General features: G+C 39.4%; 1 protein-coding gene across 3 annotated transcripts in view; it reads left to right on the forward strand.

Moving 5' to 3' along the window:
• Positions 1-18,630, forward strand: part of Cpq (carboxypeptidase Q) — a 434,594-nt gene that overhangs the window by 33,104 nt on the left and 382,860 nt on the right. Inside the window, exon 1 of one of the 3 annotated variants that reach the window (XM_037197721.1) lies at positions 12,087-12,243. The exons of the other annotated variants lie outside the window; for them this stretch is intronic. The gene's annotated coding sequence lies outside the window, so the exon portion shown is untranslated. Of the gene's footprint in view, positions 1-12,086; positions 12,244-18,630 lie in introns of those variants that run through there. 3 annotated transcript variants of the gene reach the window in all.

Below are 18,630 nucleotides of genomic sequence, written 5' to 3' on the forward strand. Positions count from 1 at the left end.
CTTTATCTGACCATCTCTTGTAGCCAGGCAAGGATTCCAGTGGCAGGATTGGGTTGCATTCAGTTGAGTTGTTGACCAGGGGTGTGGGGGGCAAGTATTCCATGGAGATCACCAAAGAACTAAAGCTGATGCTAAGACAGAGGCTTGCTCTCCACAAACTGACAGTGAGGCCCCACTGCTGAGAACAACATCCACACAACTCACTGAACATGGAGCAGTCATCCTGGTGCCTACATGGAACCTTCATCCCAACGTTCTAGTCTCTTTTGTGAGGGAAGGTGTTCTGCAGGCTATCAAAAGAGAATTTGTCCTCCCTGAAAAATATGCTAGGGCAATGGTGGCACAGAACTTGTGGGAGCAGCCGGCCAACCAATGTCTGATTTGATTTAAGGCCCACTCCATGAGAAGGAACCCATATCTGACACTGCTCAGGTAACCAAGAACCAGAAACTAGATAACCTAGAGACTTAGGGTAAAACCAAACATGACTAGTCTAAAAAAAGTCAATAAAATGATTCCTATTGATATTCTGCTGTACTTGTAGACTGGTGACTTATGCAGTCATCATCAAAGATGCTTTTTTAGGCAGCAGATGAAAACAAATGCAGAGACCCACAGCCAGACATTACATGGAGAGAGAGTCTAAAATTGGAGATTAACATCAAATTCTTCATCTCAGAGTTCAGGGAATCCTGTGCAAGAGGCGAAAAGATCGTGAGAGTCAGAGGTGATGGAAAACAAGGACTTCTGAATCAATGAATCAAGGTGCATATGAGCTTGCAGAGACTGAAGCAGCAAGCACAGGAGTATACTCCTCCAGGTATAGAGTATAGCTATTAGCTTAGTATTTTTATTAGACTCCTGACCATGAGAAGGAGTGTGTCTCTGACTCTTTCCTCTGCTTTTGGAACCATTTTTTTTTCTCCTGTTGGTTGCTGTGTCTAACTTGAATATGAAAATTGTTGCTTCATCTTATTATATTTTATTTTGTCATGTTTGGTTGTTACCTCTTATATTCCTGTTCTTTTCTAATGAGAGACAGAAAGGGAGTGGAGCAGGAGGGGAGAGGAGGTGGGAAGGAACTGCAATGAGTAGAGGGAGGGGAAACTGTAATCAGGATATATTGTATGAGAAAAGAATCTATTTTCAATAAAAAAGACATAAAGAGGGGAAAGAAGATATTGTTTCAGTTGTGAGTGAGTTTCAAAGCTTGATGTTCATTTCCATTACCCTTGTGGACTTTCTACACCCTCAAAGCCATGTGGAATGGTGGATTCTAGACAGGATTCAGCATAGCACAGCTGGTTCAGAGATTGAGGAAACCAAGCCAATTTGTATTTGTATTCCACTGAGAGCAGGCTGTGCAATACCTTAGTCATATCTGATGCAGTGAAACGATGTGGATGTAAGATGTGTAGACTTGGTTGAATGTTTGGTCTGCTATTGCTTTCCACATTATTTCTGGCAAAATACTTCCCTTAGCTTCCTTTACTGTAGCATGGAGATGGATGACAACATTGGGCTCCCGGTGGTTTGGGGAGGATCACATGAAATGTGTTCCAGAAAGAATCCAGTATGAAGCTTGCAACATAGTTGCTTGAAAGGGAAAATGTTTGTTTTATAACTGGAGACAGATATAATCAGACAGAGGCCTAATGGTTGACCCAGCTATCAAATGTGGTTTGTGGTAGGTAGATGTGTTGAATCTGAAAAGTAGCTAGTATTTTCTACATTCTGAATGATCTTTTTCATTGAGATCAGTGTATTGCCAAAGCATTTTTTTGGTCACAGTGGAAGTTTAAAGGCAGCTAGTGAGAAGCTTGTCCTATAAAATATCCATGATAAAGAGCCTCTTGTCCTGATCAAAAGCTAAGGAAGCTCCAAGTAGATCTGAGACAGTGCTGCGCTGCCAGCCCCCAAATGTGCCACCCACACAGCACTGGAAAGATGCTAGGAATAAGATGCTCTCTGCAATGTGAGTGTGTTCCTTGGCAACCATGGTCCTGAAGAGTTTGGCAGGATGGGGTTTTCATCCTGCCAGCTAAATCTCTGCCACTCAGGGTTGGCTTTAATGTCACTGATCTCATCCTTTGCCCAGTCCACAGATGAAGGACCTCTATGTTTGCACAGTAGTAATTGTCTCTCATCCCTTCTCCTCACTGGCTTTGGCCCTAATTTTTCTCCATATGCTGCAGCTTGGACATGCACTTAGGAGGCTCACTGTGAGAAAGCCCCAGCATTGTCATTATCAGTTCTTCGTCTGCCTTGGATTATTTCACATTGTCTCCAGCCTCCCTTTTCTGTTGACTATAAGTACTAAAGTCTATGACAGCAACACATACTATAAACTCCATCACTGACTTGAAAGGAGGCTGCTGGCTAGGCCTGAATGACTATTGAATGGGTGCCTCTTCCTGTGGACAGTCACTTTGGCCCAGGCAGCAGGGAGAATTGGCCGTTCAACATTGGATAGGTCTACATTGAAGGAAATGTCACCAGAGCAACTGTCCTGGCTAATTTTATGTCAACTTGACAAAAGGTAGTGTCATCCGAAAAGGAGGGCACCTCAATTGAGAAAATGGCTCCATAAGATCGGACTGTATACAAACATGTAGAGCATTTTCTTAATAGGTGATCAATGGGGGAGGGCCCAGTCCATGGTGGGTGGTGCCATCCCTGGCTGGTGGTCCTGAGTTCTATAAGAAAGCAGGCTGAGCAAGCCATGGGGAGCAAGCCAGTAAGCAGCTCCCCTCCATGGCCTCTGCATCAGTTCCTGCCTCCAGGATCCTGCTGTTTCAGTTCCTGTCCTGACCTCCTTCAGTGATCAATAGCAATCTAGAAATGTAAGCCAAATAAACCCTTTCCTCCCCAAGTTGCTTTGGTGTTTCGTTGAAGCAATAGAAACCCTAACTAGGACAGCAACTCAGCTCTAATGCAAATGCGACCTCGAGGTGAGCAAACTCCCTAAGGAAGGGATGTCCAGTGTCCTGGATGGGCCACTGACGGTGTCTGTGGCAGGGCAAGGAGAAAGCAGAGGGCACAAGGCAGAACACAGTTGGGGAGGGATAGTCAAAACAGAAAGATAAACAATAACTGTAATTATTGAGTGCCCATCCTGGACCTCTCACAAATTTTTAAACTCTGAAAGTTTAAGATAATGCTCTACTGCTTTACTCTGTTTATTTCAGTTGTTAGCTATCATAAATAGTGCTTATTTTGTGCCTAGTAGGGTCTTTACAAAACACTTTGTGTACAGTTAAGACTTTTAATCTTAAATATTAGCAATACAGAAATATAATTATCTTCATTTCAGAAATAGGTAAACTGAGACAGTCATTAAGTAAATTCCCTAAAATTGCCAGCTAGGAAATGGCAAAAGCAAGTTTAATAACAAAGATTTTCATTTTCTTCCTCTGACTATCTTCCATACACTTGCTGCCTTCCTTCCCCTCCTTCTTCCTTCTCCCAAGCTATGAACAAGTATATGTGCTGTGGACGTAGTGTCGTTTCCCCCATACTTTGTGTTTATTCTTGGTGATTACACTGTTTGAAATGGCCCCAGGCGTGGTGCTGTGGACTGTCTCTGCCCCTTATATAGAAGTGCTTGTGTTCTGCAAGCTTCCTTCAGACTTGAGAGATGGTGCTGCTGGCTCTGAGGACAGCATTCATGAGTCAACAAGTATTATATATGAGTCTTTTTAAAAAGCTGTCATAAAGCAAGATGATAAAAAAAATTTGTGATCAGAGGCTCATATAAACCCAGCCTTCTGTTTTCCTGGAAGAGATTCTCAGTTCAGTTCACAGCAACTTTGTAGAATAAACCTACTGTGAACAATAAGGCTCAGTCACGTGTCTACTGGCAAAGATGGTATTAAATATCTATTGATTCACAAGTTAAACTAGATATATATTATTATTTTTCAAATAATACAGTAATTTGCTAGGAACTCCCATTATATAAGTTTTATTTATTTATTGGTTTTTTTGAGACAGGGTTTCTCTGTGTAGTTTTGGTGCCTGTCCTAGATCTCACTCTGTAGACCAGGCTGGCCTCTAACTCACAGAGATCCACCTGGCTCTGCTTCCTGAGTGCTGGGATTAAAGGCATGTGCTACCACTGCTCAGCAGGTTTTATTTCTTTAGTTCATAAAATTTCATATAGATTATAGCACTTGGCAAATGGTTGATGCTCAGCAAATGGTTGTTGAGTCAATTTTAAGAAACATATAGACCCAGAAATCAATGTTTTCTTTTCAACTTATTCATAAAACATTAAAAATGCCATTATTATTAGTGTGTGTTTATGTGTGTGTGTGTGCACCCCATGGCCTATGTGTGAATAACAAAGTTAATTTTGTACAGTCAGCTCTTTCCTTCTATCTTTACCTGGCTTCCAGGGATAGAACTTGGGTCATCAGGCTGGTACAGTAAGTGCCTTGATCTACTGAGCTAACTTGCTTACTCAGTAATGCAGGCAGCCTTTTCTGAGTTGCCTTCTAGTTGTAACACTTGAAGCTATGGAAATTTTAAAATGAAAAATAGTTTTCTCTATAGATTCTTTCCCTTATTCTTATCTGAACAATTTAAGGTCCATCTGTCTTGAATGTGTGAACTATTTATTCCCTGTGCTGCTTCTGGTGTCTTGGTGATGATACACGACACTGACAACTCCCATGGAGACAGGTTGACTTACAGATCTCAGAAGGCTGTGCATCGTCACTTGACTCCCGTCTTCTGTGTCCAGGGTGAAGCGACATATCAAGAGAGTGTGGAGGGGAGCATCTTCACTCAGAGAAAGCAGCACAGAAAAACACAGTCCCTGAGGACGTGACCTTGTGTCCTATTTCCTTTTGCTAGGTCCAATCCTAAAGTTTCCAGAACCTTCCAAAATAGCGCTATAGCTGGTACAAGCACTCAACACGTTCCTAAGGGAAACATTTAATATTCAAACTATAATGACACCAAAACCTTTGTGATAAGTGAAGAGACTGCTATCTACTTATGAGTATCATATAGTTTGTTAGGCTACAATAGGGTTAAAAGTCAAGATTCAAGGACTAGACAGATTATGTAAATGGTTTCTGATCCATGAAGGGCACTCTGTGTGCCAGACAAACTATGGAAACAAATTTTTGTTTCATTTATTCATGTATTCAACACTGTTTTGAAAATGTAATAGTGATGCTTGAAATATAAAAATATCATTCATTGAGGTCACAATTTGGCATATTGGAAAATACTCTTATTCAGAAGCAACGCTATTTGTACTTTCTATTCCTTAAATATTCAAGTATTTAGGTTTGGAAATCTTGAATTAAAAGTAACTATGAAACATGTAGTTGGAGATGACAAGAAGGCAATTGTATATACATAGGTTTTGGTTCTAGAAAAAATGGTCTGAAATGATTACCCTCACTTAGGTGGCAGCATTGTGGATGGCAGTAAAGCTTTTGCTGCCCAAATCTTTAGACTTGAAGTTTATTTCCAATCCATGAAATTTTATGCTTAGTTGACCTGTGGAATTTTTAAGTCCCTGGTTCTGAACCAGTGACTCTGTTATTTGAAGCCAGGTGCATGTTTTCCAGACCATGTCTTTCAACTTTTGTACTGCCTATTACATCTTCAAGTGCCTTTTCTGCCTGGGTGTTTTGATAGCATTGTAGAGAAAATGCATGGTTTACCTGTGGCTAGAGAAGAGGAATTTGTTCTTGAGGTTGACATGTGAGTATGTGGAGGCCATCAAGGAGAGTCTGTGTGAGGAGGAGCTAAGTTGAAGAGACATTTTTACACAAGAAATGTTTTACTCATTTCAAATGAAGTTGAATTTGAGGTTCTGTGTTCATGGTGAAGACTGATTTTTAAAATATTGGAAGGCATGCATTCAAAAATGACAGTTGAACATAAGCTGGAAAGTTCTGATTCATGAGCAGTAGTACAATTTTGAATACCATGGTCTTATTCATTGACACCAGCTGCCCTACATCTTCAGGTCATATTAGTACTGTAATAAAACTCACCAAGTTATAGAGGAGCAAGGATTATGAATTTTTTATCTGATAATCTGCATCTTTTAAATTGCAGAAATGATCCTGTTATTCTAAGAATCAAGACTTGGTCCTGTTTCATGAGTGGTGGTCTGTAGATGTAACCGTCTTTTTAAATAAGAAACATAGAGCTGATTCAGAGATGAAAGCCAAGAGGTCAGAGTAGTAGCTAAGAGCTGAGATTAAAAACCTTACCCTTCACTGCCAGTGCTGTCCTACCTCTCTGCAAGAGACCTACTTCCTGTGTGTTTGTGCTTTTTATTGACTTTCTATTCTGCCTTCTCATTGGTTGTAAACCCAACCACAATACCTCCTTGTCACTGCCCGTCTGTACAGACCTCCAGGTCTTCTATGGTTGGTATTGAGATTAAAGGCATGTGTCTCCATGCTGGCTGTATCCTTGAACATACAGAGATCCACCTAGCTCTGCCTCCCAAGAGCTGGGATTAAAGGGGTGCACCACCACTGCCCAGTTTCTGCTATGGCTTGCTATTAGCTCTGACCCCCAGGCAACTTTATTTATTAACATACAAATAAAATCACATTTCAATACAATTAAAATATCACCATAGTGGTCAGGGACTGTTATGCTTTGGGTTTTAAATGTCTTTCAGAGGCTGATGTGTTAAAGGAGTTATTGCCAACTGATAGTGCTGTTGGGAGAGAAGTTTTGGAGGCAGGGCCTACTGGAAGGAAATGAATTCATTAGGGGTAGATCCTAGGAGGGAACTGTGGAACACTATCATCTGATTCTCACTTAGATTCTTTCCAGCTTTATTTATCTGACACTGCCCACCATGACAAGTCCACACACAACTGATTCCACTAGCTATGGACTGAAAAATTGAAAAACATGATTCTAAAAAAGAATTTCTTCAATATAAGTTCATTAGCTAAGTGATTTTGTCACAATATTGGGTATATGACTAACACAAGAGTATTGTCTTCTAAATCTGGAGCTATTTTGTGGAAGAGAAGTCTAAGCCCTAATTATTTCATGGTTCTATACTTGAATTTAATTCAGCACAGTATAGGACTCATTACACTGAGTCCAGTCTTCCATCTCATACAATATTATCTTCTGTGGACATTGCAGTTTACTTAGATTCTGTCAGTAGGTATATTTTTTTCTTGCTTTTGGTTTTTTGTCTTGCTTTGTTCTTTTTGTGTGTGAAAAGTATAGCCTCTACTCAGCAACAAAATAAGTTATGCAATTATCTAGACTGAATTGTTTTGGCCATTTTATTACTTGACCCTTTATAATCTCCACATAGTGACCCTGTGTTTTGAGGTTTTGAGCAATGTCATCCTGTTTTTCCTGCGGAGTTACCAATCCCATTTATAGTGGTATCATTTTCTCTACAGTTTACAAGCAAATACATCTTCTGGGACCTTCCTTTACTTCATTTTCCACATATATTTGTCATCACTGAATACACACACACACACACACACACACACACACACACAAAAAAAAAAAAATATCTCCCAGATTTGTCAGGTTCTTTTGTTTCTGTATTTTTTTCTGTCTCATAATTTACATTTGTTTCTTTTTTGTTTCCAAGAACCTCCTCCCATTTGCTTAGCAATTAAGACTGTATTTTCTTTTAGTTTTTTGAACACATCTTTAATGCCTTCAACATATTTATATTAGCTATCTTAATATTTTTATTCATTAAACCCAACACTGTATTACCTTTGTGATTGGTTTATGTCGATCATTTAACTGAAAAAAACATGGACCATATTTTTCTTTACAACTGTATCAATTTTGCATTGTATAATAAAGAATATTGGTGAGGTCTGTGTGTGTATGTGGCAGTGTGTGCATGTCTGGGGAGGGGCATGCATGCACATGCACAGTCATATTTAAAAACAGTTAAAATCCTGGCTGGTTAGCCAGGCTGGTTAGCACACAGCTTTAATCCCAGCCCTAGGGAGGCAGAGGCAGGCAGATCTGTTAGTTTGAGGCTATCCTGGTCTACTGAGCTAGTTCCAGGACAGTCAGGGCTACACAGAGAAGTCCTGTCTCAGAAAAAAAATTGCTGATCAGTTGAACTTTGGTTAATTTATACTTTGGTAAAATGGTTTACTGGAAAGCTCTGAGTTCCTCTAACTTACCCATTGATTCCTCTGAAGACTCTACCAAGGCTTAGTTCTAGGCTTTCCACAGATCAATCTAGAATAATGAGTATTCTAGAGCAGTATTTCTTAATCTTTTTGTCATTATTACACCCCAAAGTAGCTTTTCTTGGACATTTCCCTCATAATTATGGTTCTTTCCCTCATGAAGTTTGAATAGGTAAGTTATAACTCTATAAATGAATTAAGATTACTTTGTCCCTCCCTTCTAAAAAGTAATTTTCACTCCTTTGGGTATAATGATAGCAATTCTGTTGAAAATGCATATTTTATGCTTGGTCCTCACATTCACCATACTTATAAGGTGGAATTTACAGTGTCTTGCTGAATGTCCAGAGGATTAATTCTCTTCCTCTTGTCATGCTAGTGCACAAATACCTTCCACTGAAGCTCAGAGCCTATGTCTGCTCCTTTTAAAGCAAACAGCAGCCACTCTCTATAGATTTGGGTAATTTGCCTTGTAAATGTACAACCCAGTTTACAGCAATGGATTTTCTGGGGACACTGACATAGTCCTTTAGATTCCCACAATGCATAGCTTCTTCTCTGTGGCCCTGATCTACGTACCCAAACTTTCAAACTTGAAACTCTGCCATCTAGCTCAGAGGTGCTTCTAGGCTTTCCTTGGATTCTGCCTCACTTTCCCATGGTTGGGCAATGGCCACCACCTTGTAAGTTATCATTCTCTCAGAGGCTGCAGGAATTTCAGTACTTTCTTTACTGTGTCTGAAAATTGGCATCTGAGAGTTGTCATCTTTGTGGATCTGAGGTCATTTATAGCAGAAGAGTTGGCCCTGTACTTGTAATTCCAGCCTCTCCAATTGTATTGGAGGAGAAGTCCCCTCTCTGCTTCTATCAGTATTCTTTTGTGGGGAACATTCCCACCACTTATTTTCAGCCTGCACTCGATTCCAGAGTAAACTTCTTATTGCAGAATCTTCCTATCAGTTGCCTGTTTGAAGCCTTATTTGCCACTGCTTTCAAGTAGCTTTCAGGACTTCCTCTATGACCTGTCTCCCACCTCCTTCTCTGGTCTTGGTTTTGTCACTCTGTCTTGAACCCTTAAGTGTGACATTTTGATTTCTTCCAGTTTTTCAAATGTGTAGTAGTGATTCTTTTATCCTTGGCTTTGTGTATTTATCTCCCTGTGTTAGGAACCCATACTCTCCATTTCCCTGTTCTACTTTGCTAGCCCTCACTCACTTTTTAGGTTGCAGAACAGTCTTAACTTTTTCTAGGCCTAGGTCAGGGTAAATCTCTTAGTTTATTCTCCATGGATGACCCTAGGGTAATTATTAAATACATACTGTCATGTTTAAATAATTAAATGACTTATTGTCCTTATTCTCATTGGAAATAATCTCTGTAGAGACAAGGATTTTAATGTGACATTTTAGGTCTATTTTCCTAATACCTAGCATGATGCCTAGTACAATGATAGGTTGTCTATTAGTGTTTACTTATTTGACTAATAGACACGTGTTTATTTTTGCTGGGTTTTTTGGTCTTCATGTCTTCTGGGTACACACAATGGTCAAACTGGAAAACATTAAACATTTATAGAAGAGGTCCACAAAATACTGTGTTTTAATAAAACTTTATATACAAAAGCAGCCAACAAACCAGATCTACCCCTTTACAGAAAAAAAAGGTGTTTATATATCACAGAAAGAAAGCTCCTGTGGCTGGGGAGGACTAGTTCTGGACCTCTGTCTGCTTTGTCCCTCTTTTATCACCCCCACGTCTGCCTTCATGAATGGGTGCCTTTCTAGTGTTAGTGTGGAGTGTAAGAAAATGACTGCTTTAAGTTATCTGTAGGAAAGACAGACAGAGCCATAGACTTTAGGATTCAAAGGGACTTTGGAGACTCGCTACCTGCTTCAGTGTCACTGGTGCTTCCTAGCTGTTAATTAATGGCATTGGGACAATAGGACAGTAACAGGTTTGCAAGTGCTGACCATGTTATTATTCCCAGCGGACCTTTCACATTGGGGAAAGACCATTCATTTATGTCAAAATGCATCCCAAGGAACATCTCAGGACTTGAACTTTACAATTTGGATTTCACTTTTAATAGCACAAGAAGCACACAAGAACACAACATGCAAAGCACAGTCCAGGATCCAGCCATAATGTGCAGGTCCCTTTCACTTCTCTGGCTTCTCATACCTGAACCCTGTCGATTTCCCTTGCTTAACTTTTCATATAGTTTTATTGCATTCATGTTTTTCTCTCTCTCTTTCTCCTCCCACCTCTCCTTGTCACTCTTTCTCTGTTTCTATGCTGTCTTTAACTAAAGCATGATGTATCCAGCTATTATAACCCTTGACAATTACACAAACCCAGGATTATGTTGGTTAGAATTTTCCATGTTACATACATGTATTTATTTTTGTGTTACATACATGTATTTATTTTGTGTTACATACATGTATTTATTTTTTCTTCTGCGTAACAATTGACTGTTACACAGAAGCATAGAGCAGTCGATTCCTACTCTCCTGTGGGTTAGAAACTGGGTTTTCCTTTTTTAGGTACTTGCTGTTTTGCTGTTGAGTATAGTGATGGCTATGAGTTTTAGATCTTTTTTTTTTCTTACATTTTTGGTTTTGCTGGCCTGGGACTCATTATGTGGCTCAAGCTGACTTCAAAATTATAACAATCCTCTTGCCTTAGGCTCCCAAGTGTGGGGATTACACGTGAGAGCCTCCGTGTCTGGTTTGCGTATTCTTAAATATGGCTCTGTTCACACATGTGCAAGAGTTTCTTCGGGGCATATACCTATCAGGTAATTACTGTACTATAGGATATATGGGTTTTCTAATTTAGGAAGTCATCCAAAACTATTTTGTACCTCTGTAGTCAATTTCTGATGGAGGCAGAATCTTTTTCCTTATTTCTTATGAAATAGCGACTATTGGGATCTATCCCTGATGTTTTCTTTCTCTTGGGAACTGAGTTGTGTTGGCTGGGGCAGGTGGGTCAGTCACTTGCTGTCTGAGGTGGGATGGCTGGGGCAGGTGGGTCAGTCACCTGCTGTCTGAGGTGGGATGGCTGGGGCAGGTGGGTCAGTCACCTGCTGTCTGAGGTGGGATGGCTGGGGCAGGTGGGTCAGTCACCTGCTGTCTGAGGTGGGATGGCTGGGGCAGGTGGGTCAGTCACCTGCTGTCTGAGGTGGGATGGCTGGGGCAGGTGGGTCAGTCACCTGCTGTCTGAGGTGGGATGGCTGGGGCAGGTGGTCAGTCACCTGCTCTCACCTTACGTCATTGCTTGTCTGGTTTTGCAATTCCTGTTCCTGACATGAGGCATAAAATCCCTGCTGGAGCCATGCAGGTTCAGTCTCTGAGTTTGGCCATGCTGCCGTTTCAGGTCCCCCAGCTCCTTGGCATTTCACCTAGCTCCCTGGCTTCAACATTCTTAGCTTAGCTTACTGTCCAGTACCAAGAAAAGTTGAACCCTTGGTGTTCACTGTCTTCAAGTCTCTGCCCTCTTTCAGATTTTGCAGCCTAGGGATCCTTAAACTAGAGGTAATTGAAACCATTATATAGGTCATGACAGGAAGTTTCAGGAATGATGCTGGGGTTGGTGTAGCATTATCAACAGAGATGGGACCACAGGAGCCTCCAGGTGGTCTAGTCTTCCTCATGGAGGAGCCAAGATCTTCTAACTTCTCAGAAAAGAAATAGGTATATAGATTTATATGTGAAACCTCTTACCTTTTTCATGTCAAGAGTTGCTCATATATTTGGGAAAATCCTGTGCAGGCCACACAGAGATCTGACCTGTGCTTGCACACAGATGTTTCACTTGTGAACTTTACCTGGAACTTGAGCTTGTCTGCCTTTGTTTGCTATTGCCCCACCTCACTGTTGCTGCCAGCATGCCACTCACTCTCTGGAGGGACACTTCATTTAACATCTGTGGGTAACCTTGACCTCCAAGTGATCTGATACTCAGAGTGTGCAGGGCATGTGTGACCACTCAGCCTGTCCTTTGCTGCTTGCCTTGGTGCTTTCTGGAAAGGGCTGGTGTTTGTTTTGGTAATTTCAGTAAAAAGGTAAGTACTACAAATAAGGACTTTGTTATTTAAAAAAGCTGGGAAAGTAAGTATGTCAAAAATCCAGTTTCTGTCTATTTGACTATAAGCCAGAAGACAAAACTAACCCTTTCTTCCCGAAGTTGCTTTTGGTCATGGTGTTTGTGACAGCAATAGAAAGTCCGACGGGGCAGATATCAGAGGAGAGGACGGGAGAGGTGGGGGGACAAGAGTCTGTCTCTGTCGGGTGAAGCCAGGTGCTTCTAGGAAGTGACTCAGATTTGTATCTCAGTGGACTGATAAGTGGAGGGAGAATCTAGCAAAACTTCATTGTCATGAGAATGGTTATGAAAATTCATGTAGTGATAGTGGAGAGGCTGGGTCTAAGGTGAGATGTTCTCTGTGGACCACAGAAGCAGTGTGTGTGTGTGTTTGTGTGTGTGTGTATGTGTGTGCACATTTTTGTGTTTTAAAGAACAATGAATTTTAGGCAGGAATGAGCATGCACATACTCTTTTACATGTCAGTATGGTTAAGCCAAACTCTTAGGTAACAGAGAAACCTCAATTTCCCCTTATGAATATGCACTGGTGCTCAGAAATGAAATTTCTGATTTAAGTTTACCGGGATCCTTTCTCCTCATCCCAGCTTGTGTTGTTCCTGGAGATGACAGAAGTCAGAGGATGGAGGAGTTACCAATCTAGGTGATCTGAAGTTGAACAGTACTGAGCAGAATACACACACTGAAAGTGGTCCAGGGTCTGTTAGATGAGAAACTCCTTTGGGTCTGGCCTTGTCTCATTGGCATTGAATTAGTCTTTCATTTCTAAACATGGCCAGATGTAGGACTTCCTGTTTATCTTTAACAAAGCTGCCAGCAAATTCCACATCATGTTCTCTGCAACATCCCTGACCTCTATAGAATGAAAAGATGATTTTGGTTTCCTTAGCACTCATAGCGAAGACCGCCAGAACAGCCTTCTTTTCTTTTTGGCATTTGAATAGATTGCAGAAGAGTGCCCAGAGGTTTGTGGATGTTTAGTGGCCTCAGTGAGAGTGTACTTAGTGTTGAATTTTTGGAATTATCTTATTCATATGTTATCATCCAAAATGCTATGACTGCGAATTTGGTTGCCATCCACTTTAATACAGTACTATAAATTTTCATTTAAATTTTTTCTTTATTAATAGACAGATGAGGTTAAAGAACAACAAATCACCCCTCCCCAAACTACCAAGAAGTGAAAAAAAATTAAAATGTTTATTTGGTGTTGACGACAAAATAGTTTTTTCAACTTGTAATTTGTAGTTGAGATTAACATAATTTATGGCTATTCTGGGATGTTGTTTTACCTTCCTGCTATCTTGCCCCACACCACCCCACATCTGAGGTTTCAGCAGCCCCCACCCCCATGAAGCTTAATTTTGGGGTCCTTACAGTTCACTTGTCTATAGCATCCCACTGAGAGAATCCTTGCAAGGCTATGCCCTTCAGCATTCTGTACTCTAAAGAAAATGTACTCTGCTATCTGAATCAGACAAAAAAGTAGTTCACAGAAACACACACACACACACACACACACACACACACACACACACGTCATCAATGGCAGGACTCTCTCTCTCTCTCTCTCTGTGTGTGTGTGTGTGTGTGTGTGTGTGTGTGTGTGTGTGTGTATTTTAATGGTCTTGGTACTGGGAAGTAACTCTAGGACTTTCTTTGCATGTGCTAGAAAAATGCTTTTCACTGAGCTACACCCTCAGTTACACTCTACACACTCATTGCTTTATCTTCATATGCATATGTAGATTTCAAAGAGCTTCCTGTAAACCCCTGCTAACACATACAGAAAGGTACCTTCAAGACTTCTGGATATTCCAGATGGCTAGGACAGAATGACATGCAATTGTGCATGCAGATCCTTAACAACACATGGTCCTTCTCAACCCTATATCAAAAAGAATAGCTCTGTAAATTTCAACTTAACATCTTCATGTTCTGATTTTTTTTTTTAATTATGACATTGAGAGGACCTGTAAAGATTCTTTCCTGGGGGCAAGAGAGATGATTCAATGGTTAAGAGTGCTTGCTGCTCTTCCAGAAGATCTGCATTTGGTGTCCAGTCTGGACGTCATTATTACAACTGTGTGTAACTATAGCTCTAGGGAATTTGTTGTCCTTTTATGGTCTCCAAGAGCACCTGCGTGCACATAGCATGTGCACACACAAATCACAATTAAAAATAAATCTTTAAAAGTACACTGTATTCTTACTAACATCATTTACAGTATCCCATTTCCTTCCTATCTGTGGCTTTTTTCCAGACTGGTGATGATGAAGAATATGCAGACCAGAAATTTCAGCTCCCTACTCTGCATTCTACTTATAAACCACTACATTTATTGTACTCCCAACTTCTCAGTCTGAATAATGTCTTCATTTCTCTGTCTGTAGTATTAACAGAAAATGTTTTCAATATATTACTATCCAATCAAGATGATTGTGAATATATGGTTTTGCTATTTCTTAGATTATCCCTGTCTAATATAAACACAGTACAAGCTCCACATATGATGAAAATTTCTAGTAGTCACATTAAAAAGGAAAAGGGAAATCATATACGTATATGACTGTTGTCATAGCATCTAGCTAGCTCTCATACTCACTCTGAGTTTTCAATCCTCCATGCTGCAGCCTGTGCTGTCTGAGGCAAAACTGAGCATACCAATCTGTCTAATAACTTCCCAGGCTTCTAAGTGTGTCTGAAGTCCTGATCTGGTTCCTTTGCTTTGGTGTCTTGTAGATGTAACCAACAGTCTTATTAAATAAGAAACACAGAACCAATGTAAAAGAGAAAGCCAAGAGGTCAGAGCTCAGAGCTAAAATCTCACCCTTCCTCCTGCGGTGGTCCTAGCTTTCCAAAAGAGACATATTTCCTGTGTGTATGTCTTTAAATAGTCTTTCTGATCTGCCTTCTCATTGGTTGTAAACCCAAACACATGACTGTCTCGTCACTGCCTGTAAGTATAGCCCTCTAGGTCTTAAAGGCATATGTATCCAATGCTGGCTGTATCCCTGAACATACAGAGATCTATGGGATTAAAGGCCTGCAACACCATTACCATGCTCTTGCTATGGCTCTAATAGCTCTGACCCCCAGGCAACTGTATTTATTAACATACAATTAAAATCACATTTCAGTACAAATAGAATACTACCTTATTTCCCCTTTTCTATTTTAATAAAAAGAAAAAAAGCAAAAGGTTATAACTAACAAAAGAAAAACTATGTACAAAAGTAAAATAACTATATATAATATATACAAGTAATAAATACCTAAACAATGTCTAGTCCATTTGTATTTGACAAATCAGAGAAAATAATTCCCTTATCTATCCTATTTTGGTAAATCCAAGATGTGCACTTTCTATCCTAGTTAATCTTTAACTATAACTAACTAACCTTCAACTATAACTAACTAACTAATCTTCAACTCCCTCAGAGACCCAAGAAGGAAATAATATTAGCTAACAAAAATAAAAACAGGAAGTGCATGCAAGCAACTTCCAAAAAATTTGTGAGTTGACAGAAACAGAGAGCTGCCTAGAAACCTGAGGTTTCTCTGCAGTGTTGGGGCATTATCTTCAGCCTATAGGCTTAGTGTATCTGACAGACTCATTTGTGAAGTAGGATGTACACAAGGTCAACAGTTCAACCTCACATTGGGTGAGAGCAGTCCATGTACCAGAAACACCTGAATTCCACTAGTGTCCTGTAATGATTCAGGATTTTAAATTCTGGAAATTGTTGACAGTTTTTGAATTCAGCTGTCCATTCTTCTTGGCTGTGTATATATGGCTTTATCTCAGCATCCCCTTCTTCTCCACATCCCTCTATTAAATGCCAGTCTACTATCGAGAGGCGTGAGCTTTCAGCTGCTGTTCTATTGCACAACAGAAGCCATTGGCCCTCTGCCTGTTAAGTTGCCTTCAAAGAAAAGGGCACTGTACCTTTTCCGGATTGCGAAGGACACTTCAGGGATGGTGCCATATTGTCCTGGCCTCAGAAGATGCCTTTTGATAAAGCCATAACCACATTTGTTTTGGCAAGAATCAGTAGTCCTTTGTTTCGTGTTCTGTCTGTCCATTTTGTCCTGTTGATTCGAGGATACTTTGTTGTCCAGTGGCTAACTTTTGCCACAATGAAAGTTAGCCCCATATGCAGTTTCTTCAATGCTCATATTTTCTCTGAAGTAGATTGGTACTGCCAGGAGCCGACATGTCTCAAAAAAGAAAAATTTCTAAGTTATTAAAACATTTTAAATGCCATATTCTGTAGATCTCTGAAGGGTTTGAAGATGACCTGTCTAAAATATATCTGCTCAATTTTTAAAACATATCTAATATGACTACAAGTTCTATTGTAATGTCTAACTACTAACTTTCATTTCTTTATATCCTAATAGTTGGTAATAAGAACATTCAAAGATCAGAAAATTGTATTACATTGTTAAATGAATGGTATAAATACAATTAGAAATATACATATAGCATTTTCTAACAAATCAATTTCAATTTGTCTACAATATAAAACAATCCAATCCAATGTAAAGTATTTAAAACTAGTATTAAAACTAGTAATTGTCTTTTTCTCTTCTTTCTTTCTTTCTTTCTTTCTTTTTTCTTTCTTTCTTTCTTTCAACAAAAACCTTAAATCTAATCTCCTTTGCTTAGCCTTTTTCCTAACCCTTGGCAACAACTTGTAACCAAACCCCCTAAACAATGAAAATTATCCCAGACCCAAAACCCATTAAAAGGACCAAAAAACCACCAACCCCACACCACCTCTTTGGGAATGTGGGTGTCGTATTCTTAAAATTGATTCCTGCTGGGTATGAGTGAAGTTATCTTTATCCTGAAAGGAAAATTTTAGGTTAATTGTCAAATTCTAGGAAAGGTAACTATATTCTTCATTATCCAGTCTGTGTACAATGCCAAAGTTCAGGGTTTATCTCAAGTCCTTATTCAAGTAATCTTTGAGACTGGATCATCTCAGCTAGTCATCTCAAAATTGCTCTGAGCACCTTGTAGTTCAAAGTTGATCTGTAGATGATGTTTGCCAGCTTAGTGATATTATTATTGTCCATGTGGAATTGTTGTTGTTGTGGGGCCCCATCTTCTTTCTGGAGACTTCAGTTGATGTTAGGCCTGGCCATGATTTCCTGCAGAAAACTGATAAGAGACTCGAACACAAAGACATATATATGCAGCTAATTGAAGCCTTTTTTCTAGAATTAGTTAGTACTCTATATGACCATTCATATCTTAACAAAGTTCAAAATGTGTATATATATATATGTATATATATATATATGTTTATATATATATTAATCTTGTAAATTTTGATATAAAATTCATACTTTAAGAAAAGTTTAAAGAATCAGAATAGAATCAAAGAGTTGAGATTAGTAATAGAATAGTCCCTTAATTAATTTGGCTTTTGTTCTGTCCCATAGCAGAAGATGGCTCTTTTATTATGGCACCATACAGGGAGTTTGCATTTTCCTTGTAACAACATGCTTGAGTTTAAAGAAGGAGAGAGCCATTCTCCAACTTCAATGTCAGCTTTAAATTTTAATTGAGCTGGGACTATTAGAAGACCAATAGTGTTAAATCTTTAGAGAAAAGCAGAAACAAACATTTAGGAAGACATAAAATTTTTTAGATAATATATACCCATACACCGTTTCCCTCTGTTTCCTGGGATAGATGATCTGTCCCTTTTCTTCAGTTGTTTCATTTGTCCAGTGTTCTTCAGATTGCTTAACCTTCATTCTCCTAAAAGACAAAAACAAAAAACTTTCCCCAAAACTAATTTTGGGGATGTTTCTTTTTGGCAAGTTATTATCTGATTAAATGAAAAGGCATGTGTTACTGGTACAAGTTAGTTTAAATTGGATGTTCATGCTGGTTGATGAACCTTTATCAATTTTGAAGGTACCCACAGCTTATCTTCTCCTGTAGAAACAAAAGCAAAACCTCATCCCCAACGTAATACATACCCTGGTTTCCATTCTGAGGTCAGCACATCTTTAAAGTATATAGGCTGATTTAATTCTGTAGTTTTTCCTATTATCCAATGTCTCTCTGCAGCTGTTGTTCCTTTCTCATTGGCATTGAGAAAACTCAAAGTTAATAGAGCATTATGCAGTCTATTTCTGGGGGGTTTTGTTACCCCTTTCTGTTTATTTAGAATATCCTTTAGAGTTCTGTTTGATCTTTCTATAACTGCTTGACTTGTAGGATTATATGGTATACCTGTAATATGCTTTATATTATAATAAGCAAAAAACTGTTTCATTTTAGCAGAGACATATGATGGAGCATTGTCAGTTTTGATTTGTGCAG

Source organism: Peromyscus leucopus, chromosome 20 (genome assembly GCF_004664715.2).
Source record: "Peromyscus leucopus breed LL Stock chromosome 20, UCI_PerLeu_2.1, whole genome shotgun sequence".
NCBI classification, from domain to species: domain Eukaryota; kingdom Metazoa; phylum Chordata; class Mammalia; order Rodentia; family Cricetidae; genus Peromyscus; species Peromyscus leucopus.